This window comes from Chlorocebus sabaeus, chromosome 18 (genome assembly GCF_047675955.1).
Source record: "Chlorocebus sabaeus isolate Y175 chromosome 18, mChlSab1.0.hap1, whole genome shotgun sequence".
NCBI classification, from domain to species: domain Eukaryota; kingdom Metazoa; phylum Chordata; class Mammalia; order Primates; family Cercopithecidae; genus Chlorocebus; species Chlorocebus sabaeus.
In genome coordinates this window covers 33515210-33542976 of record NC_132921.1, presented here as the reverse complement: position 1 = coordinate 33542976, position 27767 = coordinate 33515210, and the positions used below count along the sequence as shown (strand labels likewise).

Sequence of the window (27767 nt, the reverse complement as noted above, 5' to 3'; positions counted from 1 at the left end):
ATCACATTTAACACACTTCTAGATCATGTTTTATCTTGATTTGTTCAGAAAAGGTCTCCCATTGAATAACAAAATGGTGATAAGGTAAATAATAAATTATACTATTTTAAAATTACAATCACAACGAAAGGAAACTACATGGGCTCAGGGACCAAAGGTGGCTCAGCTCAGGTGAGAATGTACATTAGTGACTCACTTTCTTCCTCATGTCCCTCCTCATTCCACAAAGGCACTGAAGCCATGGTCAGAATTTGGAAGCTGGATTGAGCTGCTTATTCAGAGAGCAAGAGGCTTCCCCGATGATGCACATGGACAGCCGGGTCTTCCGAATCTGAGAGAGAAATACTAATCTAGTTCCTCATCACCTGCCCCTGAACCTGAGGCCAGCCACTACTTTCACCCTTCCTGCAAGGGGACAGGGGCCCCAATAACTCAATTCAACTTCAAATGAATAATAATTCAGCTTCAATTAAGCCTCTATATTAAGCCAGCTAATCATAAGGTTTAATTTCTTAAAGTAGGGCTTGTTAAGCCCAATTAGAAAATGCTATAAAAGAAATACCCTGAAGGCCAGGCGCGGCGGCTCACGCCTGTAATCCTAGCACTGTGGGAGGCCCGAGGCAGGCAGATCACCTGAGGTCCGGAGTTCAAGACCAGACTGACCAACATGTAGAAACCCCCTCTACTCAAAATACAAAATTAGTCTGGCGTGGTGGTGCATGCCTGTAATCCCAGCTACAAGGGAGGCTGAGGCAGGAGAATCACTTGAACCCAGGAGACAGAGGTTGCAGTGAGCCAAGATCACACACACCATTGCACTCCAGCCTGGGCAACAAGAGCAAGACGCCATCTCAAAAAAAAGAAAAAAAGAAAAAAAAAACTCTGAAATATATAAATTCCTAACTTACAATAGTATTTTAAGCTATCAAAATTATAAGGGGACATAATACACTAGTGAAAATGAATGAAACAGAGCTAAATGGATACATCTCAAAAATATAAAATGTTTTTTTAAAAAGGCAGGCTACCTAATAGATATGGTATGCTGTCATTTATAAGATTTTAAAACTCGCAAAAAATATTATGGATTTATTCATAGCTAGCACTAGTATTAAAACAGTTTTTTGTTTTGCTCTGTTTTGAAGAGACAGGGCCTCACTCTGTTGCTGAGTACAATGCTGGAGTACAATGACGTGATTATAGCTCATTGTAACCTCAAACTCCTGGGCTCAAGAGATCCTCACGCCTCACCCTCCTAAGTAGCTGAAACTACAGGTACATGCCACCAAATCCCAGCTAATATTTTTTATTTGGTAAAGATCGGGTCTTACTGTGTTGCCCAGGCTGGTCTCGAACTCCTTCTGCCTTGGCTTCAACCAATCCTCCTGCCTTGGCTTCCCAAAGTGCTGAGATTACAGGCATGAGCCACTGAGCCTAGCCAAAAGGAAATAATTTAACCAGAAATCTATAGCTTTTCAAGCTATCAATTAAGTTTGAAAGTAGAATAAAAACATTTTCTGATCTGCCAAGATTCAAAAGACCTCCCAGGAACCTACAAGGAAGCTACAAGATGTACTCCTTCCACATGAGGGAGTAAGCCAAGAAAAAATAAGAAATTCAAGAAATAAGGGATCCAACACAGGGCAGTGGTATAGAGAATCACAGCCACGCAGCAGGCTGGGACAAGAGTCAAAACAGCTCGCGGATCTCCAGGAGAAGAAAGCATAGAACTGACAGTTCACTTGATGTGTCTAACCTTACTCTGTGGAATGTTACAACACTGTAGGAGAATTTGTAAGCAATGAATAATAGTTATATGGAGAATAAAGTAAATAATTTTGTATAGACTACATACTTTGGGAAAAACAGAAATTATTTAAGAAAGGTCATGTAATCATAGTATATGACTAAATTCAACAGTAATCAGTATTTATATAATCACTATGATATAAATACTAAATATTTAACCAAAAATTGTGAGTTAACTCTCAAAAGATTCCGGAAAAAGAAGCAGGATTGGTGGTCTATGACTGCTAAACCTTCATCTTCCATAATAGGTAGTGCTCAATAGAAAATATGTAAAGTTAGTAAATCAAAAAACAGTAAAAATGTATTAGTTATAAATAAGGAAGCAGGGCCAGGTGTGGTGTAATCCCAACATTTTGGGAGGCCAATGTAGGTGGACCACTTAAGGCCAGAAGTTCAAGACTAACCTGGCCAACGCAGTGAAAACCCATCTCTACTAAAAATACAAAAATTAGCCAGGCATGTTGGAGCATGCCCATAACCCCAGCTCCTCAGGAGGCTGAGGCACGAGAATCACTTGAACCCAGGAGGTGGAGATTGCAGTGAGCCGGGATTGTGCCACTGCAATCCAGCCTGGGTGACAGAGTGAAACTCTATCTCAAGTTAAATAAATAAATAAGGAGGTAAATAGCACAAAGCAACAGCTTATAGATTTTAAAGTGGTGGCCAGGTGCGGTGGCTCACGTCTGTAATTCCAGCATTTTGGGAGGTCGAGGCGGGTGGATCACCTGAGGTCAGGAGTTTGAGACCAGCCTGACCAACATGACGAAACCCTGTTTCTATTAAAAATACAAAAATTAGCTGGGTGTAGCAGCCGGTGCCTGTAATCCCAGCTACTTGGAAGGCTGAGACAGGAGAATCACTTGAACCCGGGAGGTGGAGGTTGCAGTGAGCCGAGATCGCACCACTGCACTCCAGCCTGGGCAACAAGAGCAAAGCTCTGTCTCAAAAAAAAAAAAAAAAAGAAAGAAAAAGAAAGTGGCCACCCCTGTGGAAAAGGACTCTGGAGTGGGGAGGGTGGTAGAGCAGTTTTTTACATTAAGTCTGTCATATTAGTTGACTTTTCAAAATTGTGTCCATATACTACTTTGATTAAAAATAAAATATTTTCTGGCCAGATGCAGTAGATCATGCCTGTAATCACAGCAACTCAGGAGGCTGAGGCAGGAGGATCGCTTGAGGGCAGGGGTTAGACACCAGCCTGGGCAACATAGCAATACCGTCTTAAAAAAAAAAAAAAAAAAATTCATTTTAATTAGCCAGGTGTGGTGGCACCACATGGCGATTTCAACTAAAAAAAAAAAAAAAAAGCACAACCCAGAAAAGAAAAAATTGATAACTGGGCTTCATCAAATTAAAAACTTTTAGGCCAGGTATGGTGGCTCATACCTATAATCCCAGCACTTTAGGAGGCCAAGGCAGGGGGATCACTGGAGGTCAGGAGTTCAAGACCAGCCTGGCCAACATGGTAAAACCCCGTCTCTACAAAAAACACAAAAATTAGCAGAGCACAGTGGCATGTGCCTGTAATCCCAGCTACTGGGGAGGCTAAGGCACAAGAATCACTTGAACCCAGGCAGCAGAGGTTTCAGTGAGCCAAGATCATGCCACTGCACTTCAGTCTGGGCAACAGAGCATAACTCCATCTCAAAAAAAAAAAAAAAAAAAAAAAAAAAGAGGTGAAGGACAGCAATGTATATGTGAACTGAAAATACAACAGACAGGCAGATGGAATTAGGAGTACTTTGTTATCATAAGGTACTGTACAATCTGTGAAGTGGTAGTGTTGTTATTGTGCTATTTAAAAGCAGTCTTGGACTGCTTGTAAACGTAGATTGCAAACTCTAGGGTAACCACTAAAAAAGTGAAAAAAAAGTATAATTGATATGCTAAGAAAAGAGAAACCTAATCTCATAAAGTGCTCAATTAAAACCACAGGGCCGGGCACAGTGGCTCATGCCTGTAATCCCAGCACTTTGGGAAGCTGAGGTGCGTGGATCACCTGAGGTCAGGAGTTAAAGAGCAGCCTGGCCAACATGGTGAAACCCTATCTCTACTAAAAATACAAAAAATTAGGCAGGCAAAGTGGCAGGCATCTGTAATTCCAGCTACTCAGGAGGCTGATGCAGGAAAATCGCTTGCACCCAGGAGGTGGTGGTTGCAGTGAACCGAGATCGCGCCATTGCACTCCAGTCTGGGAAACAAGAACGAAACTCCATCTCAAAAAAAACAAAAACAAAAACAAAAACAAACAAACGAAAAAGAATCTACGTGTCCCTGGCCAACAAATCAGACTAATAGGTACTTTCTTTCACAACCACTAGGATTGTTTTTACATATTAAGTTACTTCATCATCCATATTATACATGATGAGATATTAGGATCTCACATTCTAGTTACTCAGTGTAACTATTATAGTTACACTGATTATTATAGTTATATAGTATTATAGTTACTCCTATTATAGAATGCTCTTTCACTTAGACTAGTTTTCCAAACTAAATTTATTTACTCATTTTAGAGATAGTGTCTCACTCTGTCACCCAGACTAGAGTGCAGTGGCATGAACATAGTTCACTGTAGCTTCAAACTCCTGGATTCAAGCAATCCTTCCGCCTTAGCCTTCTGAGTAGCTGGGATTACAGGTACACGCCACCACACCCTGCTAACTTTTAAAAATTTTTTGTAGAGATGAGGGTCTTGCTATGTTACTGAGGCTAATCTGAATCTCCTGGCCTCAAGAGATCCTCTTGCCCAGGTTTCCAAAAGCACTGGGATTAGAGGTATGAGTCACCTCTCCCAGCTACCCAATAAATTATTTCTTCCAAATTTTATTCAAAATTGAACTTTTTCAATAAAAACAAAATAAGTAATGTTCTTGGGTCCTCTGGGATCTGCATTAATTTCATTAACTCTGAGGAGTATACAACAGATTTTGTCCTCCACAACCTACTTAAGGATATTGCTGGTTCCTTTTTAGCCAAATCTTTCAAACTATTTTTATTTGTCCAATAATCCCTGTGACCCTGAATATGCCTCAATAAAATGTATGTTTAAACAAACAAGTAAAAAGGACCTTTACTACTTGTTTACAGTGCGCTATTTATCAGGGGACTCATGCTAATTAGCAGTTAGGATTATAGGCCTAATATTAGTGTACTGAATAAGCACCTCTAACTGTATGGATGAAAGTGGGTTAGTTCAAAGAGTGTTGGATTACTGACAGCAATTTAAGTATGGGTCCTCCTGGCTCTACCATGTACTCAATTTTCCTTCTCTGTGCTTCATATTTTAATAAATTTAATTTTTATTCTGTTAATTTTATAACAGGATAAAAATGACATCAGATCAAAAGAAACGAGAATCATAACAATTTGTTCTCATTTAAATAGACCAGTATCTTACTATTTTTGTGTGATACCTTAAAAGCAAGCAATTTTACCCCGAGAGTTTAACTGAGTACATGAATGCTGAATTTTCAAAAGAACAAAATTTTATTTTGGAATCAACCTCCTCCTCCCACCAGGTGAAGCAACAATGAGAAACAATACTATCAGAGAGTCTACTAACAAAATCTGTCAGATGTTTTTGTTTATGTTCTTTTTGTATCAGTAATATACATGGTACAAAATACAAAAGCTTCAAAGGATATACAGTGAAAAGTCTTCTTCCCATTCCATCTTCTAACCACCTTCTCAACTCAGAGAAAACATTCCCAGTTTCTTGGACATCATTCCACAGACATTCTGTGTATCTACAAACATATGTTCAACCTCTTGTTAAACAAACCATAGCATATGACATATTCCTCTATACTCTGCTATTCCCACTCATCAATATATAGGAAGTCATTATATATCCGTATATGAACCACTTCATTCCTTTTTACAACTGTGTAACATTCCATTTTATAATTTCTCAAATACCATATTGATGGACATTTAAGTAGTCGACATCGTTTGCTATTACAAATCATTCTCCAAGTAATAAAAAATAAATAAATGTCATTCCCCAGTAAGATATATACATTACTTATATCTTATACTATCACTTACATAAGCATATAAAATATTTCACACATGTATGAGTAGACAGATATGATAAATCGAGAAAAATAGAATTGCTGGGTAAAAGGGTATATGCATTTGTAATTTTGATAGATACTTGGATTCTCACCAGCAATGTCTATTTCTCTACTTCACAGCCACCATTATTTAATCAAACTTTCTGATCCTAGCCAACTTAGATTTTTTTTAAAAGTTTTTCAATACAATTTTATTTTGCATCTCTCTTGCCCTGAATAAGGCCATTACCTGTTCATATCCTATGACTCTTTTCTACTGGTTTATAGGAAATAAACTTTATTTTCAAGGCGGCTAGGATAGACCACAAAATTAAGTCTTAAATCAAACACCTGTACACCTGTAATCCCAGCACTTTGGGAGACAGAAGCAGGAGGAATGCGTGAGCCCAGGAGTACAAGACCAGCCTGGGCAACATGGCAAGACCCCATCTATACAAAAAAATTTAAAAATTAGCTGGACATGGTGGCACAAGCCTGTGGTCCCAGCTACTCAGAAGGATTGCTTGCGCCCAGGAGTTCAACACTGCAGTGAGCCACGCCTGCAACACTGCACTATGCAACAGAGCAAGACTTTGTATCAAAAATAAAATTAATAAATCAAAATAACTGCTCAGTCTAAGAACACTATGAAATCGTTCTAAAACAATATGAATAAAGCCTACAAGCATATCAGGAGAGACACTGAACAGAACGTTAACAAAAAAAATCAAGACAGCCAACTGAGCAAAGAGTACAGTGCCTCCTTCTCCGTTTTTTCTCATCGAACCCTAGAAATAATATAAACAATATTTTTTTAAATAGCCAGTGATTACACAGCCATGCTCAAAAAAATAACAGGGGCGGCCACTGCACTCCAGCCTGGGTGAACAGAGCGAGACTCCATCTCAAAAAATAAAATAAAATAAAATAACAGGGGGCCAGAAGCTGTGAAGAATCCCTATAAAATAGAAAACAGCTGGAAATGGGCTAAAAAGGGAAACGGCATCCCAGAGCAGGCTCAAGGGCCTTCAAGGGCACCATCCCAAAGAGTGTGAACAGGAACTCCGGCACAAAGGCAGAAAGGCCAGAAAAAGGCCCAGAAGCTTGGCTAGTGCACCTGAGCAGACACCCCTGCCTAAGCCCTTACTCCCACAGGAAGCAACAACAGGGTGCTACCTGCTAGGAACAGAGTGAAGGCAACACCCTGGGCAGCTGGAATATACAGGAGAAACAAGTTCAGACATAATAAGACCAGTAGCCACTGAGGCACTCTTGCCAGAAAGATCCACCTGCTCCCCCACAGAAAGTAAAGTAGAAAACTGAGCCCCAACGGCATCTCTTCTGCAATGACTCCTGCCAAGGATTCCAAACACACACACACAATCACCTCCTCCCAATTTATTTGGAATTCTCAAGACCCTTATCAATGAAAACTAGAGTAAAGTAGAAAACACTATTGGGTCATCTCCAAAGACTCCTACTGCCTTTGCCCTCACTGGGCATCATTAGACTCCCTTGGCTTCCAGCTCTTCTTTCTCTAAATCTGTCAGTAACTGATCCCATCTCCTGGCTTTTCTATTGGCTTCCATGATACTACTTTCAAATTTCTCCTTCTAGACCCAACCTGTGGTCAGGAAGCCAGTTGTATTGATATCTCTAAATTACTTAAGACTTTTTTTTAACTCAATGATATATATAATATAATCAGTAAGTTTGTTGGTAACAGTGATCCTTATGTAAGTCTATGCTAGACACGAGAAGTAGGCTATTGCTGACACTTTTAGTAGCAAACCTTTCAAAGGACCTATCTTCAATGCAATGTAGTCAAGAGCTCAATCTTAATGTGTAAAATTGATTCTATCATTCCTCCCTGTTACCCCTTAAAACTCTCCACTAATCCCCTAAAGCTGTGATTATGTAAAAGCAGCCTTGAAATGTTATTATGCTGTAGTACATAAAACATATCTCCCCAGGTAGATTATACCTGAGAGGTATGAATCAGGCCTTATACTTCTTCCTTATCCCTAATCAACCTCCGGCATGCTGCTAAAGAGAAATTACTCAAAAAATACTTGCTGAAAATAGCCAAGGTCCCACAGCTAATAAATATATGAAAAGATCTTCAGACTAAATCCTGAGTACGATATGCTAATTAAAACAATAATGTATCATCGTTACCCATCGAACTAGTAAACGTTAAAAAATACTTGGTAACAGGCCAGGAACTGTGGCTCACGCCTGTAATTCCAGCACTTTGGGAGGTTAAGGTGCAAGGATCTCCAGAAGCTAAGAGTTCAAGACCAGCCTGGACAACAAAGCAAAACTCTGTCTCTATAAAAAATTCAAAAATTAGCCAGGCAACACGGCTAATGAGCCTGTAGTCCCAGCTACGCAGAAGGCTGAGGCAGGAGGATCACCTGAAATCCAGGATTTTGAAGCTGCAGTGAGCTATTATACAGTCATGTCACTGCACTTCAGCCTGGGCAACACAGGGAGACTCTGTCAGCAAAAAAATAAATAAATAATACATGATATGTTCAATATTTTATATTTAATTTGTGAAATATTTGATAAATACATAAAAGTAAATCTCCTCTTTTATGTGTACTGACTATCTCTTGATTTAATGTGCCTTAAATAGAAAGTAAACATTAGTGGATCTGAAAATCCATGATAACCAAATCCTGTTCTAACACCCTCAAATGTGTAAATGATGCCCTAATGCCCTTTGTCCCATCTCAGGCTGATAATCCACAATTCTACACTATATTCCAGAATTGCTCTCCTCCTAAATATATACATATTATATTGTATTATATTATTTATATATTATATAATATACACATTATAAATAATATATTTATATTACATTATATCATAAATGATATATTATATGATATATAATATATATATGGATTCCCTGTGTGTACAAACACACACAACACACATATATGCCACACTTGTACTTAAGAGCCTTTAAGGAGAAAGCTGAAACAGGAGATCAGAGAAATAACGGGCAATAATCACCAGTCAAAGGACATAGTAAATGCCACAGGTGCCATGAGTCCACAAGTAATAGAACATTCTCTGAAACGCAACTAGGTTCCAAGTGCTATATTAAGTAGAGTTGGGTATTCCCTGCCCAATGAAATGAAAGCAATGGAAAGAAAGATATAAACCTACAAAGATCAGATCAAGGGAAGTGTGGAAGATGGGAAGGTGACAGAGGAGTGTACCTGAACTAGCAGACCTGAGGAAGCCTCAAAGGGAGTTCCTGCCAAGGGGGACACTAACAAGAAGGAAGGCATGGAGCCGTGGGAAGGCTGAAGAGTGAGAGACTGGGCACTGGGGAATATGGGGCAAAGTGCAGGGCTAAAGTCTGGGGGTCTCTCTCCCCAGGAAGAGATTATTACATGTGCTCCCCAGAGAAATACGACTAGAGAGACCAACGCCAAGTTGGGGAGGGTAATAAGGTGGAAAATGAAGAAAACAGGAGAATGAAGATAAAGTCAACTTGCTACAGCTCCATCGTGAGTTTCCCTGCCTCCAAGGCAGGAGACTGAAGGATTCCTCTCAAGAGAAACTGAATAGGAACCTAGGGAAAAGATACAGACATTTAGGAACTGCCAGGCCAATTTAAAAAACAGATCATCACCTCACAGCAATGCCCACCACTCAACAAAATCTACTTACACAAAGAGCTTCCAATCAGTTTTGGGGTAGTTTCATTTTTAAATAAGAATGGACAGTCAAAAATGATTAGACTTGTGAGTAAAGCCTCCAACATGAAACACATAAACCAAAACAGCCCGGGCATGGTGACTGACTCCTAGATCCCAGCGCTTTGGGAAGCCAAGGCAAGAGAATCACTTGAGCCCAGGACTTGGAGATCACCCTGGGCAACACAGCAAGACTCCATCTCTACAAAAAAATAAACAAATTAGCCAGACATGGTGGTGCACACCTACAGTTCCTGCTACTTAGGAGGCTGAGGTGAGAGGATTGCCTGAACCTGAGAGATCAAGGCTGCAGTGAGTTGTGATTGCGCCACTGCACTCCAGCCTGGGCAACAGAGCAAGAGCCTATCTCAAAAAAAGAAAAAGGAAACCAAAACAAACTAAAGAAAGGAATCATAGAAAACAGATGATTCTAAGAAAAAAATAAAAACTAAAATATCCTTAGATAATAATGAAAACGGTAACAATAATAATACCAAATATTTATTTAGCACCTACTATGTCCCCAGTCACCATCTTAAGTGTTTCACACATACTAACTGATTTAACACTCACCACAAACTATGGCATAGTACTTTTTTTTCTCATTGCCTAAATCATAAATTGGCAAATTATAGCCCAAGGGCTAAATCCTATGTACTGTCCAAAGAATGATTTTTACTTTTTTTTTTTTTTTTCCCCCAGAAAGGGTCTCACTCTGTCGCCCTGGGTGGAGTGCAGTGGCATACTCTCAGCTCACTGCAACCTTCACCTCCTGGGTGCAAGCAATCCTCTCATCTCAGCCTCCCTAGAAGCTGGGACTACAGATATGCGCCACCATGTCTGGCTAATTTTTGTATTTTCAGTAGAGACGAGGTTTCACCTTGTTGGGCATACTGGTCTCAAACTCCTGACCTCAGGTGATCTGCCCACATTATCCTCCCAAAGTGCCGGGATTACAGGCATAAAGTCACTGCACCCAACCTGATTTTCACATTTTTAAATCGTTGAAAAAAATCAAAAGAATATTTTGTGACATGTATAAATTATATGAAAAAAAAAGTCAGTGTCAATAAAGTCTCATCAGAACACAGCCGTGCTCATTTGTGTACATACGGTCTACAGTTGTTTTCCTGATACAACAGCAGACTTGGGTAGTTGCTACAGAGACCATTTGTGGTGCCCTCATCTCTTTATACTCTCAGTGCACCACAAATCTCAATGATACAGTTATACTCAACAGCATTTCAAGTGTCATGAGTATTGCCATACTATTTTACCAGTGACTATCACGACAAAACAACAGAAGTACTCTGATGTCACACTCGTAAGTCACAGTGAACTGTAGAATTTTTAAATCTAGTTAGATGTCAAAATACTTTATTATGTAAACGCATCACAGCTGTGCCAGCAAAATACAATATAGGAAGCATTACTAGACTAAGCACTCATCACAATATCCCAATATGCCCTGCCACACAGCATTCACTCCCAACTCATGAGAGCAATGGAGAGGAAAATGGGCAAATGTTAAACAAGATATACCTCCTCAGAGCAGAATGTCTTGCCAAAAATTAACAAGGGAAATGAGGCTGCAACCAAAGTAAATTTCCAAATGGCTCATTTGTTAAGCAAGCAAGGAAAGGATTTACCAACGGTGAGTTAATTAAATTGTGTTTGATTACAGCCGTCAAAGAATTGTGTCCAGAGAAAATATCTTTAACATCTTACTCTTTCCATGAAAACAGTGGCTCGAAGTACAGTACGTAAGAAACAATTACATCTATGAATATTTTCCAAAAAGTCAAGAAAATACTAATTTAGAACAACCTGAAGTAGAATCTGCTAAGATGTGTAACAACTGACGGTGGTAAAAATATGTATGAAGCAGAAAAGGGCTTAGCTGGACAAATTTACAAGCCTTGTGAGATGTAAGGTGTTTAAAGCTTATGGCTATTCATCATATTCTCAATCAGCAGGTACTCTGCAGAAAACATTTGAATCTATCATGTGTTATTGGACCAGTAATGCCAAAGGTAAATTTCATTTGTTCTCATGACATTTTTGTCAGAAATAGAAGCGAAATATCCTGACGAGTCCTGCCACAAAACAACATAATGGCTTAACAATGGCAGAGTTTTACTGAAATGTTTCAAGCTCCAGGCCAAGACAAATTTTTCTGAATGAAAAGAATCACCCTCAACCACTATTGTTGCTGCAGACTTGATTACATCTGTTAATGAATTCAGCCTAAAATCAGAAGGACTACAGGGTCTACATGCAAAACCTATATTGAGACAGTCATTTCAAGGACAACTAACATTGCCTGAGTCACAAGTCATGTCAAGATGCTTCATGCACTTCCTATGCTGCCAAAAATTAAAATAAGAAGCAAGATCTCTGCTGCCACACAAATACGCAGCAGACATATTTTCCAAAATCAAATATTTCCAGCAGTATTTTTTCATACCTCAATGCAAGTAGAAACGAACACTTCACATTTCAAAAACCATTTAACTGTGCAACGAGAAGCTTCCACCTAATTCTCAATTGGAAGTGATTAGTCTGCAATGTAATGAATTGCTAAACGTTAAATATCAAGAAAAGAGTCTAAAAGAATTCTGTAAATGCTTTCCAAGCAATGAATATGCTCTATTAAAACCATATGTTCACAGACTATTAGCAGTATTTGGCAGTATCTAAGAAGACATTTTCAAAGATGAAATACATGAAATCTCATTACAAATCAGCATTAATAGGTGGACATTTATAATCAATTTTGATGATAGACAACACTAACTTTAAACTCCAATTAAGCCAAATGTTATCCCCTCTCCTCCAAAAAAAAATTCATTCTTCTCATTAGCAAACCTTTATTGCAAAAATTGTTCTCGATCATTATTAGTATTGCATTTTTATTAACAAAAAACTAGTAGAAATGTTTTCTCTCTTGTTATATAAGTACTTACATAATGAACTGATTAAATAATTTAAAATATCCTTCATTTTGCCCCTTGGCTCATAAAGCCTGAAATATTTATGATCTGGTCCTACATGAAACGTCTGCCAACTCCTAGCCTACATAATTTAACTAAAGCAAAGAAAGGTTAAGTAACTTGCCCAAGATTATAGAGCTAGAAAGTGGCATAGCAGGTTTTAAACCCAGGTAGGATAGGTACAGAAACCATTCTCTTTTAACCACATATTGCTTCATGAAGCAAGAGTAGGATGTCATAAAAAATGAAATAAAGAACAAGAAAGGACACCTGAAATTTAAAATAAGATTAACAAATTCACTAGAACGGAGAAAAGATAAAAGTCAAGGGAACTCCCATAATAAAGAGCAAGAAGACAAATAAGTGAAAAACAAGAGGAGAAAAAATAGAAAATTTAAAGAATAATTTAGAAGATTTTAATATATTAATAGTAACAGTTCCAAAAAGAAAGCACAAACAAAATGGGGGATGTTACACTGTCAGGTCAGGCACTGTGGGGATCTGAGATTTTACTTTACTGACAAAGCTGAAAAAGACATGAAACCTCTGGAACAGGGACACAAAACAACTGCAATAGCAGTAGCCAGACTAACACCTTACATCAGTTTCTTAGGCACTAAATCCCACAGGCCATTCAAAGTATTTGTTAAAAATTAATAATATATCCATGGAAAACTAAGCAAACTAGGAGGCAATAAGGGGAAACATGGTAAAGTACTTACCAGCAGTGAACAATATTTATGTAGTCATAACAATATAAAAGTTAAACACTAAATTAACCAAGAATTCTTATATAACTATACTGGAAGGGCTTTTAGAAATGGGGAAAGAAGTGGAAGAGTACCCCACCTACCATGACAAGAAGTTAATATGTATTATCTAAAATTGATAAATCACAAAATAGCAATTTAGGCAGATTTATAAACGCAGAGGTAAGTATCAAAAGAAAAAGCTTAAAAGAATTTTTAGGGCCAGGTGCAGTGGCTCAGGCCTGTAATCCCAGCACTTTGGGAGGTCCAGGCAGGAGGACTATTTGAGGCTAGGAGTTCAAGAACAGCCTGGGCAACATAGCAAGACCCCATCTCTACCCAAAAAAAAAAAAAAAAGAGAGAGAGAGAGACAGAGTTCTTAAAAGCAACTGCCTCTGAAAATGAGACTAAAAAGTGGGGATGGGTAAGGATATTGCTGATTTTTTATAACCTGCCTTTACCATTATTTACCTTTTCTAACAATACACAAGTATTACTTTAAGTAGAAAAAATATCAAAATAAATAGGAGAGAATCAGCTTTACTATTTCATAATCAATGATTCATATAAACAATTCAATGTGCAAATACTAAAGAACAGTACAGGGTTGAAAAACCAAATAAGCAATATATAAGCTACATCACATTATGGTTACAATAAGCACAAGAAGCCTATCAATAGCCAGTAAATATTCCTGATTGCCCACTATGTGGCCAGCAGTATGCAAAGTGCCAAGGTTAAAGTTGTGAAGAATGGAATTATATACAGAGATACAAATAAATCAACAAGAAATTTTAAGATGGCAACTATTCAAGACTTGGGGAAAGCTTCCAAGAGGTCACACCACAAAAGTTAAGACCGGCTGGGTACGGTGGTTCATGCCAGCACTTTGGGAGGCTGAAGTGGGCGGATCACCTGAGGTCAGGAGTTCAAGACCAGCCTGGCCAATATGGTGAAACTCCATCTCTACTAAAAGCACAAAAATTAGCTGGGTGTGGTGGCAGGCGCCTGTAATCCCAGCTACTTAGGAGGCTGAGACAGGAGAATCACTTGAACCCAGGAGTTAGAGGCTGCAGTGAGCCGATATCATACCACTGCACTCCAGCCTGGGCAAGACAGAGCAAGACTCCATCTCAAAAAAAAAAAAAAGTTAAGACCTAGAGGACAAGAAGGGTTGGCCTGGGTGGATGTGGGAGTTCAGAAACTTCCAAAGCAGAGAATGGCACGTGTGAAGCCCTATGGTTAAGAAATAACAGGTAGGGTCTGTTCAAGGACCTGAAAGAAGTTTAACATGGCTGGAACAGAAAAGGAATCAAAGCAGAAGCATAAGAGGCCAGAAAGTACCTTCTTTAAATGCCTCTCTTTCTCAAGCAGCTGCTCTCCTCTCCCCTTTCTTCTATTAAACTATACACTCCTTAACCCACCCACGTGTCCGTGTCCCAATTCTTTCTCGGTGGGCAACAACAAACCCCAGGGTATATACCCCAGACAGTGTAGCCACTTCAAAATGGGGGCTTCGTCCGGGATACCAAAGTACAACATTCATCAGAACGGTAAGTAGAAGAGTGAACTCCAACTCTGTCCTTTCATTCCAAGGCTCTCGGCTTCCATTTTAGACCTTTCATGAAGGACTTAGCTGTCATGTGGGGCTGGAAGAAGTCCCGGGGTAACTGAGGATTTCTGGCTGGGGCTACCCCCGGTGCTATCCAAAGGCTCTGGACCCCAGCCTCCAACCGCCCCAATGGGGTGTCGGCAACAAGAACTCCAACTTTCCTATTGTAATTTCCTCCTTTGCTGTTCGCAACTGCCATATCTCTTATCCTCTCTGTGTAAGAAATGTGTGGGAAGTTTCAAGGTTCAGGGAAGTAATCTTGTTTGGCAAGATCAGGGAATGCCGTAGTAACTGGGGATATAGTTTAAGGGGAAGCATCTTTGTGATTTTCTAAGAACAGGGCTCCCTGACCCCCCAACAGTGAGCACCTCTCTCTCTCTCTGCCCTTGGTCTGGAGAGCACATGGCATTTTCCAGGTCTCTCTCTGCCCTTGGTCTAGAGAGTATGTGGTGTTTCAAGGTCAACAGTGCCACCTAGTGAAATAGGAATCCTCTCCATGAAGCATATTGTCAGTCCTTCACTGAAATATCCTAGCCTCCCAATTCTCTTTCCTTTTTCTGCCTCTCTACTAGAAACCAGGCTTTATGCTGCTTCTGTAATTGGGAAACTTCTGCCTTCAACAACTAGGGGTAAAATATCCTCCAAAGCCAAATTTTAGTCTCAATACTGTCTCATCAGCAGGAAAACGGCCATACGATTCCCACGTTTTTTTTAAGGCACCTATTCTGCCTACAATTAGAGTAGTACTTAATTAGTAAGGGAGTTTTAAGTTTGGAAGTTAACTGGAACCATTCTCTAAGGGTAAATGCTTCAGCACAGGCCATAATAGCAGGATACAGAGTTCAATCTAGCACACCCCCTCCATTAAAGGGGCCTTGCCCAACTATTGTGTAGTTTTTCTTGAGATCCATTTTTTGGGAAGCCAGGCAAGTCACACAAGTCTACGAAGTTGAAGGGAAATAACAGGCAGAGGACTAGAGCCACTTGGGTGAGCTTGACTAGACCCAATGACTTAGTTCCTCTGATTCCATGGCTGGGGGTCACACTGGCAACCATGGGCAGCACGTTCAACAACGTGCCTGGGACCCAGGAAACATGGAGAGAAAAAAGCAGGGGGTATGCCCCCACTGTCTTCCTCTCTACCATGGGTTACACCCAAAGGAAGGAGACTAAAGGGCCACCTTATTGTCACTTCTCTAAGTGGGTACCATCTTCATCCTGCACTCCCCTGGAGTGCATTCTGAAGCACAAGGACTCCTTTGACCCTGAAACTTTAAAGAAAAAGCAGCTCATTTTCTTTTGCACAAGGGCATGCATGGCCTTTTTACTAGACTTTTGTAAGCGTTACAGAATCAACCCAGCCCTTTTAGCAATCACATTGAGCAGGCCCAAAGATAATAATTCCCCAAAATTAGAGAAGCAACTTCTGGGGAAATCATCTGAGGCAGTTATTGGGTGTCCCAGCCCTCCAAGTCCCCCTTATTCAGGGCCATCTCCAACCATACCACCAGCTCTTCCACCTCCACCATCTCCAAAATTTCCCACTCCCCACTTTCACTCTTACCTCTACAGGAAATGCCCAATGGAGGTGATGTCACTAGCGTTCAAGTTCCCTTCTCTTTGCAACACCTTAGGCAAATAAAGGAGACTTAGGCCAATTTTCTAAATACCCTGCTAGGTATATAGAAGCCTTCCAAAATTTAACTCAGGTGTTTGACCTCTCATGAAGAGATGTTATGTTGCTTCTAAGCCAAACCCTAACTACAGCTGAAAAGCAGGCAGCAGAGAAATTCAAAGATGAGCAATGTTTCCTATAGTAGGCCTAAAACGAAAAGGGAAAATAGGGAAGGCAAAGAAATAAGGGAAACACAATTCCCAATAAGAAGAGAGGCAGTACCTCTTGACAACCCTAACTGGAATCCCCAGACTTTTCTATGGTGTTTTTCCTTCTTTCACAGTGTACAATGGTTCCTATCTCTTCTTTTATAATGTTCCTCCAAAGTAGGAAAAATTAATTTCCCAAAACCTTAAAATGCTTGACTTAGAATTGAGCTAATAGGAAGGGAACCCAGAAGCCCAACATGTTGGCAAAAGGATAAAAGGTTTTTTTAACCAGTCAACAATATAACATAAGCCAATAACAATTTGGCTTATCTCTTCCTGTGCAAACCGGTAAAAAGGACAATAAGGATCACTGTTTATTCTCTGTAAAGTTTTAATTAATAAAAAAGAATTTGTGAGGTTGGTCTTATGCTGTAGCCAATCTGGTGTGCTTGTGTGTCTTTCTGTACAGTTCTGTCAACAGAAAGGGTACCTCAGGTTAGGATGCAGGCCCAGGACCCCATAAGCCAAACTTCATCTGGGTCCTAGACTCCACACCTAGTACATAATTAAAATTACTTACTAACCAGGTTTTTCACCAAAAGTAAAAGTTGCTGAGAGTTAACAGTGCAACATGTATTTGAGATCTCTAAACGGTTTTATCTGCAAGGCTTATAAAAACAGTGAAATGTGTTTTTTAATAAAAGATTATAAGAAAGCATGGAAATATAAATTTTGCCCAGGGATAAGGAATTATCTTAAATTTAATAAGACAGAGCTAAAGGTTTAACAAGTTATAGAAAGACAAAAATTAATCTTGCAAAAATGTGTAAACATTAACTAAATTCAAAAAGGTATTATATCGTCCTTTCCTAAATTGAGCATTGAAAGAAAAGCACAGTAAGGCTCTCTTAAGACACTAATCTGCCCTTTAGCAAAAGGGGTTGTAAAGGGTTTGTAAAGACTTCACCCCATGGTTATTGGTTAAGATTAGATGGAATTTCCTATGAAGTTTTATCAAAAGGTTGTTTACAACTTTAATAAACTAATACAAGGGTAAATTTTGGCTTTAAACAGGATTTTCATGTAATAGTAAAGGCTAATGAAAGATTTTTGCCTTTTGTGTCATCATTTTGGCAAAATAAATAATGGCAATTTGGAATTCTATTTCATAATATCAAGTGTTTTAAACCTCTAACATTTAACAGGCATCCCAAAATCAAGCTTCAAGCTTCAAAATTGTCTTTCCCGATGCCTGGCTTTCTGGATTGTTCAGAGGGTCCCTGAAACATCCAAAGAGGTAAACAGGATTATCTGACGTGTTTAGTCACATGAGAATTGCCAAAATGATGTCCAATCTTCTTTAAGTTATATTTTGGTGAATACTAATATATGTTCCAAAATTGTATGGGATTTCTAAAATTCTAATGTCTAAATATATGCTATCAATCATAATTAAGGTTAACTAAACTTTTCAGTCATGTTTTTAATTGTAACCTGGAAATTTTGTCATTCACAGACAATTGTTGTCTTGCTTTGTTCCTTCTCAAAAGATGGTTTATAATCAAGCTATATTAAGGACTTTTAACCGGTGTTCTCAAATGCAGGTTTTTAACAGCTTTGAAGATTGTAACATTGGAAGAGAGAAAGAATGTACAGGACTCATTAAGAACTGAAATGTTCACAAATATCAAGCGAAACAAGAGCTGACTAAATGGACTGCACTCAGAAAGCTAAAGCAATCTTTTTGACTTTTGCTTAGAATATTGCTGATCCTTGGTTTGCTTTTCAGGGTCAAGGAAACTCATTTTGAACTATTTACAGTCTTTAATAATACAGTAAGGTATACTCCTGTGAACAAAACTTGGAGCATGTTTGTTTCTCTCTGCTTGGTTCCTCTAATCTGTGAGAACTCTTAACTTATGGCAATATAGTTGTTTGCATCAGTGAAATAAGAATCCATTTTTCTTTTTCAACAGGACACAACTGGAAAAACTGGTTATTATTTTATCAAGGCTTTGACTGGAAGTGTATGCTTCCCTTTAAGGAGTCAATCTCCACTTGCAGAGCTGAAAAAGTTCCATGGGAAGAACTGGCCTCATACCTTGTCTACACAGTCCCTGCACAGGGTTCCTAACCTTTGGTCTGTGAAGAATGTCACTTTCTAACAGGTCCAGGAGTTCCAAGTTTATCTTGGGACCTTAAGAGAAAAGGATCAGCCAACTCACAGGTATTTGAGGATACAAACCCATGGCTGGGCTCAGCTTTAAGAAGTCTTATCTGAGATTTCTTGTGGAACAGAGTTCTATCAAAGCCAATCCAAAAGGACTATGTAGAAATAATTACTCTTGCTGAACTTTATGCAAATAACCCGGCCAAATATAAGACTAAAGTTTATTCTACAAACAACACGGTCCTATCATAATTTGTTTTTACCAAAAATGAGGACTAGAGAGAGAAAATAGGCTCCAAAGCTTATCATACCTTTGTCATTAAATCCTAGTCACACTAATTGTTTTTAAGCTGTGTGCCTACATTTTAGACTAACCCTGCTTATTCCTGTGAATCAAGTGGCGATCTCCTGAAGCTTGGAAGAAACAAAAAGGGATGGGTAACATAAAAATCTGGATACCCTGGCAAGTAAAATTTCAGATGGAAAGTATCTACTATACCATACTTGTGGGAACTGCTATATTCACTCTATTTGCAGTAGGATTATACATGGTAGCACCTTCTAACTGAAATACTGGACAGAGAGCTTCCATTGTTGTAGTATTTTGCTTAATTATTATCCTTATAGCAGGGATAATTACCAACAAAAAGGAAGCATGAAAGTTTTACCATCACCGAGTTTGCTAGAACTTCTTATTGGGTTTGGTAATATGTCACACCCTGGCTATGCAAAGAAGGTTATAAAGGAAAGAGATTTTCTGTGGAAGTCATGAAGGGATTGATAACTGTAGGAAAGATCTAGCCAAGGTTAACACTAAAATTACTACAGCCACCCAAATCCAATGCCACTTATCCTAAAAGGAATGTTACTTTTATATTAACATTTCAGCAACATCTGGTGGAGGCAAACCAGTGTTACAACCCATCAGAATAGCCACAGAATCAAACTCCAAACGGTGCTGCCGACAGAACCACACACGGACATGCCTTTCTTCCAGGGACCCTTAGATTGACCCCAGGAGGAGCCCTAGCTGCTGTTCCCCACGTGGCGCCCCTTTTCGGCAGGAAGTAGCCACAAAGAGTCATCACCCAACACCCACTAACAGCAGTTAGGGTCACTCCAGAGTGGGGAATGATGACACAGGAGTTAACAAGGAATTACTTAACAGCAGTTAGGGTTGCCACTCCAGAGCAGGGAATGATGATACAGAAGTTAACAATGAATTACTTAGGCAGATAGCAAAGGCATGGGAGTCCTCAGTAAGACTTTTCTTTTTAATGAAAAGCAGCCCCAAATCATTTTCTAACAAAGAGCAGCCTGTAAACTGGGAGCTTGCACAGGAGAATGCCTGCAGGAACTAAGGACTAGACATTTTCAAAATGGCGGCTCCATCGTCTCTTCTCTGCCAGCCATATGTACTGTAAGGAGCAGATAGGATGGCGCCAATCAACTAGCAAGCCCATTGCATACGATTAGGTAGAGGCAACCAGCCGTCCCCACACACTCTGTAGACAACATACATGATTGAACCAATCTGTGAGCCCTATGTGAATCAGACACCACCTTCTCCATATAAAATCTGCTGTGGTCCATGGCCTCCCCTCTTTTTCGGAGGTCTCTCTCTTTCTCAAAGAGCTGCTCTCCTCTCTCCTTTCTTCTATTAAACTTTCCACTCCTTAACCCACAAAAAAATAAAAATAAAAATAATAAATAAAGAAGAGGCCAGAAAGTAAGCTGAGGCTTGACGCTTTACACAAAGACTCACTTTTAAAGGGCATGCCTTCTTACTTTGCACATAGTAACCGTACAATTGCATACATCCTCCCTAAGACTTCCAGACTGATGAACTCTACCCCTATACACTGACAATCCAAAATATCTATGTCTAGTCAGAACTGTCTTTTGAGTGCCAGGCCTATTTAATTGCCTAACATCTATTGCCATCTGGTGTCCCACAGGCACCTCAAACTCCACATGCTCAATACTGAACTTAATATATATCCTTCCCCTTGTCCATCTCCAATTCTCATCTTTTTACACCATTCATTCAGATATCCAAGTCGAGAAACCTAAAGGAAGAGAATGAAAAACAACTAATAGTTATAGTGTATATATTGCTAGATACATAGAGGTATTTTCATTTTATTCTCTAAAAAACATATAAAGTATATATTAGTCCCATTTTACAGATGAGAAAACTGAAGCTCAAAAAAGTTGAGTAACATGCCAAAGCAAATAAATGACAGAACTAGGATTCAAACCTAGAGTTTCAAAAAGTATGTAGGTTAGTCTGGGTCCAGACAGAGAAACTAATTATAAAGAAGAGCAGAAGCCAGGCACAGTGGCTCCTGTCTATAATCCCGGCACTTTGGGAGGCCAAGGTGAGTGGATCACCTGAGGTCAGAAGTTCAAGACCAGTCTGGGCAAAATGGTGAAACCTCAACTCTAATAAAAACAATACAAAAATTAGCCAGGCATGGTGGCGCATGCCTGTAATCCCAACTATTCAGGAGGCTGAGGCAGAAGAATCACTTGAACCTGGGAGGCAGAGGTTGCAGTGAGCCAAGATCCCACCATTGCACTCCAGCAACAGGGTCAGAGTGTCTCCAAAAAAAAAGAAAAAAGAAAAAAGAATAGCAAAAAATGCTAATTCCCTACCCAATCTCCAGTCCTCCCTTCCTTTTAGGAACAGAACTCCAATTTTTTGACTAGGCATATTCCTGTTCAACTAAAATACATTTAAGTCTCTAAGAGTGGACAGTCACTTCTTTATCCCTTCCTCCATCCTGCTGTTTGGAACATGGAAATTTTAGCTCGAACTCCAGCAGCCATCTTGGACCCAGAAATCAAGGGCCATACTTTAAGGTTAACAGTGTAAGAAACTGCAAGGTGGCTGGATTCCTGATGACAGCAGAGCTGCCAAACCAGCTCTGCTGTCCAGCTCAATTGTCCACCTCTGGACTTCTTTTACAAAAGAAACAAACTAGTCACATGTTTAAGCTATTATTTTTCAGGTCTCTGTTATTCGTAGCCAAACCTAATCCTAACTGATACAGGTAGGGCTTTCAAAGTATTCTGGATGGAGGGTTGCATGACATATTTTGAAGGAAGAATTGTCAAGATTCAGTGACTGACTCAACCTAACAAAGAAATTTATCATCGATCATATGATGGACAAAAGGTTTCAAATGCCCAAAAGACTGAGCAATAAAAGAAAAGATAAGCTTTTTAAAAATAAGTATTCCAATGTCCTTATTGGAAAGTTTCAGCCACTTTTGTTGTCTGCATTTTTAAAGAATGTGATAAAAATCAGAGAAGATATCAAAAATCACTAATCAAACTTTCTTAAAGAAATGAAAAAAAAAAAAACTTTTACTAAATAAGACCTATATGTAAAGTTGTTCCCAGCCCCACTAGTTCATTTTGTCTAGAATCAAGTAATGTGAGGATAACTTACAAACTGTTTACAAGCAAAGTTCAAAGCATTAAGCTCTGCTAAAAACCTTACTAGAAAAAAAAAATGCTTAAAGGCAAGAGCAGATATTTAATAAGTCCCATCACATTTCCTCATAAATGATGCACCACCACCAGAAAGCCAGAATCTTCACACCTAGAGACAGTCAAGACTTTGACAGCTAAGTAGGAAACTGAAACCCACCAGGAAACAGGATCCCAAACCGGAGGACTTCCGGAAATCCTTTGCATCTCTAAGATTAGTCTTCTCTCTGTACGGAGAAAGGAAAAGCAGCAATGGCCGTCTTATCACTCTGCTCTGTTAGGCCCACAGCACTCTACCATGCCCAGCTGAGTCACAGAAGAACTTGACAAGGGGCTGCTTCAAGTCCAGATCTCACAGTAGTTCATTCTGCCTGAAGATGTTCTCTCACTTTCATTAGAAGTCTTCCTTTGCTGCTGAAATGGGGGTGCCTTTATCTCCCACTAGGACAGAGAGTCCCTGCCTTCTCACCCTGGGCATGGGAACCATCATTGCCCCCAGCGTGTCCTGTGTCAAGTATCAGGTTAGCCCTCTGATCACACATATATATTATGTTTTTAAGACATGAATATGAAAAAGAGACCAAAACGAAATATAGGAAAACTTTACATGGAGCTGTATTTGCTTTTATACTTAATCATTTTTAAAGGTCTCATTTTACCAAAGCCTATACTACAAGTGTCACAGGTATTTCCCATATTCCACTCAAAGGAAACAGTCTTCTCTAGATCTAACCATTCCCATTATCTACAATCCTAAGTGAAAGACGGCCCTCTCATTGCATGTACAGCAGCAAAAGAAATCACCTACTTTCTTAAGTCTCAGCAAAATATTCCAAAACACATTGTGGTAGGCAGAATAACAGCCTCCAAAGATGTCCACATACTAACCATGGAAGCCGTGATTATGTTGCTGGGAAAAGGGACTTTGCAAGCGTGATTAAATTAAGAACCTCAAGGGGGATTATTCTGAATTAGCCAAGTGGGTCTGATCTAATTACATGGGTCCTTAAAAGCAGAGAACCTTTCCCACGTGTGGTCAGACTTGAGGATGGAAGTATGATCAGAGAGACGCAACACTGGTGGCTTTGAAGATAGAGGAAGTGCGCCACAAGCCAAGGAAAGTGGCAGCCTCTAGAAGCTGGAAGAGGCATAGATATCCCCCTAGAAACCTCCAGAAAAGACCACAGCCTTGTTGACAGTCAGTGAGACCCATTTTGACTTCTAACCTACAGAACTATAATAATAAATGCATTGTTTTAAGCCACTAAATTTGTGGTAACATGTTATGTTACAGCAATCATAGAAAACTGATACATAACATTAAATAACTTCTAACAATATAAGAAATTATCTAGAAAAGAAAAGCATAACCAAATTGCCCAAATATTCGGAGCAATATAAGAAAGAGCCATTTGTACATGTTGTAACAGATTTCACTTCTATTTCTCTCCTGCCCTCCATTCATTAAAAAGCCAGCCAAAGTGACAATTCTTCAAACTTTTTGTAGAAAAATAAGCCATATTAATAAAAAAAAAAAAAAAATGGAACAATCAGGATGGCAGGATCTAATGGAAAAATCAGGAGATAATTATGCCACATTTTTCAGAGTCAAACATAAAAGCATTTGCACTGTTCATCCTCCTTGTATCAAATGGATTACCACGCTTTTTTTAAAGTACAGTAAATCTTTCTAGATATTAAAAACTTACTATAAATTTTTATGTGTGATAATGGTATTGTGGGCCTATTAAAAAGAGAGCGCAGGCCAGGTGCTATGGCTACCCCCTGTGATCCCAGCACTTCGGGATGGGCAGAATGCCTGAACTCAGGAGTTCATGACCAGCCTGGGCAACGTGATGAGACCCCTGTCTCTACTAAAAATACAAAAAATTAGCCGGACATGGTAGCACGTGCCTGTAATCCCAGCTACTCGGGAGGCTGAGGCAGGAGAATTGCTTGAACCCAGGAGGCAGAGGTTGCAGTGAGCCGGGATCACGCCACTGTACTCCAGCCTGAACAACAGAGCGAGACTCTGCCTCCCACCAACAACAAAAAAAAGCAATTCAATCTTCTACAGATATATATTGAAATATTTACAGATGAAACTGAATGCCTATGATATGCTTTAAAATAACTGTGAGTAGGGATAGGAATGGATAGGTACACAGATGAAACTAAATTGGCATGAGTTAATTGTTGAAGCTGGGTAATGGGTACATGGGAGTACCCTTTATTATTTCACTGTGTGAACTTTTCTATGGTTAAAAAGTGCAAAAACATAAAAACTCCTTGAACTATATGTTGTAACAACACAGACTTCTTAATAGCTGAATCTCCTTCCTATTAACATTGCCCCAACTCAGTTCTCGGCCATTTAATCCACTTGTGACTGATTGTTTCATCAATTATTCCAACTCATTTTGCCCTATGTACTCAGTTTATGAGCTTAAGCCAGACGCCTAACCTCTAAAGACTAGTTCTTCATTTACAGAATGGGAATATTCATACTCGTCCGGTCTATCTCTGAATTGCTGAGAGGATTATCTAAAATAAAACTTCAAAGCAGGATAATCACTCCAGAAATCCATATATTCATAAATTTCATCCTCTGCAGCAACCATTCACCCATTCCTATAGATTCTCTTCCCTTCCACCTTATTCTTCTCTTGAGCCCTCAACTCATCAGCCTAAGCACCTGAGTTCCTCTGGTGGACGGTACATTCCTCTCCACCGCCTCCACCCTCCAAGTTTTCATCTTTCAGCACATCGCCCTTGCTCTACACACCCCTCTCTCCAACTTCCCCTCTCTTCTTTCAACGATCTCACTCCATCTGTGCCCCCTAATCAGTCTATCCTGGGTACCCGCTTTGCTGGCCAATTACAATCATCCCACCACTTCTCTGCCCCTGTTCAGCAGAGAACAGCTTTATCGAATCAGCTTTACCACACCAATACCCTCAAACCCCACTATTGCCCCCAGTTCACAAACACCCACCCTTTCACTTTTCAGTCAAAACACAATTACTCAGGCAAATTCACGGAGACTGAAAGTAGATAATAGTGTAGGGGAGAGAGGGAGGAGGAGAGACTACTAATGGGTACGAGCTTCTTTGTTGGGGGTGATAAAAATGCTCTGGAATTAACGGTGGTGATGGCTGCTCAACTCTGAATATACTAAAAGCCAGAGTTGTACTTTTAAAGGGTTAATTTTCTGACATGTTAATTACATCTCAATAAACTATGAATGTAAAAACAAGAAAGAAAAACCCACAACTATTGCTCACCCTGCCCATCACACGCCCATTTGTCAGACCAACACCGCCCCATCTCCGGAAGCACCGACTTGGCCTTCGGTATCCCCCCAACTCCCAACAGCAGACTCGGACAGAGGTCCGTCCGCTATCACCACAGCCCTCCCGGGGTGGCCCAGGCGCCCGCGGGCAGGGAAGGGAGGGTCCCTTCGCCGCCGCCCCGCTGCGCTGCCCCTCGCCTCCGGGCGCTGGCCGGGGAGGGGAGGGTGGCCCCTGACCCGCTCTGACAGGAGGCCGGGAGCAGCCGGGCTTTCAGGCCGGGCCGAGCTGAGGGGGGCGGCGCCACAGCCCACCTGTCTCAGCCGGCGGGGGGATACGCTCCAGCTCCACGGACCTACGGACTGACGGGCCGGTGGCAGAGGGGTCAGGAGAAGTCGCGGTCGCCGCCGCAGCCTCAGGTGGCGCACGCCGGCTCAGGCCTCCATGTTTCCACGTCCTGCGGGTAAGGATCCGGCTCCGGCTTGGCCTGCAGCTCGGCCCCGGCTTGGCTCCAGCCCGGGCCGCGTCGGTGTGGAGGCCGGGAGGCGGCGAGGGAAGAGGGAAGCGACCGAGAACGCGGCTAGGGACCGAACCCCCAGGCGCGCGCGCCAGCCAGGCGGTCACGTGGCACGCGGAGCGCGCGGACTTCTGGAAACTGTAGTCCTTTGGGTGTTACTCGTGCCTCCGCCCTCCTAGAGCCTCCTGGGCTACCAAGGCCACGTGGCGAAATCGAGAAGCACAAAAATGGCCGGGCGCGGTGGCTGACGCCTGTAATCCCTGCACTTTGGGAGGCCGAGGTGGACGGATCATGAGGTCAGGAGATCGAGACCATCCCGGCCAACATGGTGAAACCCCGTCTCTACTAAAAATACAAAAATTAGCTGGCTAGGCAGGAGAATCGTCTGAACCCTAGAGGCAGAGGTTGCAGTGAGTCGAGATCGCGCCACTGCACTCCAGCCTTGCGACAGAGCTCGACTCTTATCAAAAAAAAAAAAAAAAAAAGAGACAGAGAGAAGTGCAAAAACCTCACCTGCCAGGTGCTAGAGTCCTCTCTCATGCTACACCGCTTGTTTCGGCGGCTTAACTTTATTAAGGCCCCTGTTAATTGCAGCTGAATAACCATCCCAAAGTCAAGCAATTTCGTGTGGGATTCTGGAGAGTTGAGAAACAGGAAAATAACTTGATGGAGGCAGCTGGCAAGGCTAGCCCTGCCTGCAATGTTGTGGGAAAGGACAGGTCCCATAGAAAAGACTAGCAATATGAGGCAATGCCAAAACTATGGAATTTGAAGTCAAATGAGCTGAGGTTTCCACATTGATGTCTTAGATCAATTACTTCACCTCTCCCAGCCAGTTTCCTTATCTAAAATATATACATGATGATGATTCTGCCCTTACAGGAATGTTGACATTACTGTAGTAATAACAATTCACATTATGGATTGTTTTCTATTTGCCATGCCATGCCATGTTTTCTATTTGTCATTTCGCAAAATGACCCTATGGAACAGATAGCACCGTTATTCCCATTACATAGTCAATATGTGCCAGTATACTCTGTAAAGTACTATACAAATACTAGATATTCTTTTCTAGCATAGACTGCCAGTAAATTCACTGAGCTTGCAGAATTATGACAGGAAAACATATTAAAACCCAAAGTAGACTGGGCTCTGTGGCTCATGCCTATAATGCCAACACTTTGGGAGGCGGAGGTGGGAGGATCACCTGAGTCCAGGAGTTCGGAAGGACCAGCCTGAGCAACATAGCGATACACTGTCTCTACAAAAAATACAAAAATTAGCTGGAAGTGGTGGGCACACCCTCGGTCCCAGCTACTCAGGAGGCTGACATGGGAAAATCGCTTGAGCCGGGAAGGTTGAGGCTGCAGTGAGCCATGATCTCGCCATTGCACTCTAGCCTGGGCAACAGAACAAGACACTGTCTCAAAAAAAAAAAAAAAACCCAAACTACCTAACTAAAAAGCCATGACACTACTATGCAGCCTTTGTAAAGAATGCTATGAATGCATATTTATTTGAA

The 27767-nt window shown here is 40.6% G+C and overlaps 1 protein-coding gene across 6 annotated transcripts in view; it reads right to left on the bottom strand.

Moving 5' to 3' along the window:
- Window positions 1-26381, bottom strand: part of DYM (dymeclin) — a 398885-nt gene extending 372504 nt beyond the window's left edge. For 4 of the 6 annotated variants that reach the window (XM_007974061.3, XM_007974066.3, XM_007974065.3 and 1 more), the window contains exon 1: window positions 26040-26381. The gene's annotated coding sequence lies outside the window, so the exon portion shown is untranslated. The remainder of the gene's footprint in view (window positions 1-26039) is intronic. The other 2 variants (XM_007974064.3, XM_073006325.1) reach the window with 2 other exon arrangements.
- Between the last annotated feature and the right edge of the window lie 1386 nt (window positions 26382-27767).